Raw genomic sequence first — 2,314 nt, 5'->3', positions numbered from 1 at the left:
ATTTTAGCATGATTTAGTACTTTTAAATTATGATCATTTTCATTATGACTTGTTAATTTGTAATATTTGTTTTACGCGATTTCATTATTATTATTATTTTTGTTGGATATTTTAGTGTCATTAATCATATCATATTGTGTTATATTTTTAAGAAACATCTTAGATAGTTGTATTTTGGTAGGACTAAAGAAATATTTGAAGTACGAGTAAATTATATGTTTGTATGAATACTTTACCGGAAAAACCCGAAACAACCCGAAAAACCGAAAAACCCGAGTTTTATTGGTTTGGTTTGGTTTATGAATTTAAAAATCCGACACAAATGGTTTGGTTTGATATTTGAATAATCCGAACCAACCCGGCCATGTACACCCCTAGCACCAACAACTTCTTTACTACTTTTAGGATAAACTGAATAATCGTATGATAAAATTGAGGATAAAATTATACATAGGTGGAATCAAAATTAAAAGTTTATGACTTCTAATGTTTAATTGTTTAATGCAGGTACATGTTTAGTGAATTTTCAATAAATATACAAGATTTAGACCCAAATTATTAAATTTTACGAAACTCGTACTTCTCATAATACTAACTTCATCCTTGATTTTACATCTCCTCTTTCTTTTTCCTCCTCGAAATAACAACAAAATATTCTTAAAACTTGCTCTCTAATCCTTTATTGAAACAGTATACAATATATTGATGATGTAGGCCTGTGTCAATTGTCCTATCGATGCGATAGAAATATCGATTTACAAAGGTTAGGAGCTTTATCTAAGTGAAATGATTTTTGCTCTAGATAAGGATTTTTTTTTTTTTAAAATAAAAATAAAAATTTGGCATAGGGAAAAGGAAATTGAGTAGAGGATTATCGAGAAATCGAATTATTACCAATAAATAAATATTCAGATATCCAATCAATTAAGCTATTAAGATTTTTCTAATAAACTTGAAACTTTACTAGCATCAAGAAATGTTGAAGTGTGTGATCATCTCATCTAAAAACAAAAAAAAACACACTTTTATTAGTTAATTATATTCTCAACATGGAAAAAAAAAATACTACTAGAAGAGAAATTCAAGAATAAAGTCGGTAATAGGGGTAAGCTCTTCCATTGAAAAGGAATGGACCACAAAAAAAGGCACTCATTTTTTATTTATTTAGAATTACAAGTGATTTGCCTGAAATAAAAAATTATCATCTAATCTAGCAGTACTGCTGCTAAAGATCATCAATCATCCAAAGGCTTTTCTTTATCTCGAAACAAATATATTTATAAAAGATGTAAGTAGCAAATACTAATTTGATTGAACTTTATAATAAAATAAATAGTTTTGAGATTATTTATACGACAATCATATTGTAATTTTTGAAATTACTAATCTTGAAATAAAATATGACAAATATCCCTTCTCCGAAGCTTTTATCCCAAAGCTTATTAATAAAGCCACGGTCAATTAAAAAGGAAATAAAACGCATGAAAGTTTATCTATAGATAAAACCAAACATATTTTATATTATATCCCGTATTTCTTATTTTTAGCCCAATGTTAAAGAGTGTGATCTAAAAGTTTAAACTAGTAGAGGTAATACACTTTTGTTTGCTTAACTATATTTTTCAACACGTCCTCTTGTGTGCGGGCAGTGGCGTAGCCACATGGTGGGAAGGGTGTCCAACTGGACACCCTTCGTAGGAAAAAAATATCGTATATACAAACAAAATGATATACGAAATGATTAAATAACATATTTTGGATACCCTTAACATAACAAGCTATTATAGTCCAGTGGTTTCACCTCCTTGGAATGAGGAAGTGTTCGTGTGTTCGAATTTATTGTCCTATTACTGGACACCCTTTTATGGAATTCCTGGCTCCGCCACTGTGTGTGGGCTAGATATTTTTCATGGACCAAATATGTAGAAATTCCTTTTTGATAGTGGATGGTGATGATTGATGAAATTCAATTACAAGACCTCTTTCATATTGGTCTGGACGTCTTATACCATATTGAATTGACCTTGAGTCTAACTCAACCTAAAAGCTAGATCAAAAGATGAAGATTATGCCAATACATCCCATTGAAGCGCAAACTACATATTCTTTGAGCCCAACATCGAAGGTTTGATTCTGATATAATTTCACTATAACTAGTTCACCAACCAAACGACTCCTTAATAACATATCATAAATGTTAAAAGATGATGAATTGAATAATTCATAAGACTTAAATCATTTGTCACCAATGGTTCGCATCATGAAGAATCATTGCTTTCATTCATCTTTTGCTATCATACTCTGCCAGTTCCTA

This window comes from Solanum tuberosum, unplaced genomic scaffold (genome assembly GCF_000226075.1).
Source record: "Solanum tuberosum cultivar DM 1-3 516 R44 unplaced genomic scaffold, SolTub_3.0 scf00164, whole genome shotgun sequence".
In the NCBI taxonomy this organism is placed as follows: Eukaryota; Viridiplantae; Streptophyta; class Magnoliopsida; order Solanales; family Solanaceae; genus Solanum; species Solanum tuberosum.
The sequence above is the reverse complement of the archived record's forward strand: the minus strand, read 5'-3'. Positions refer to the sequence as shown.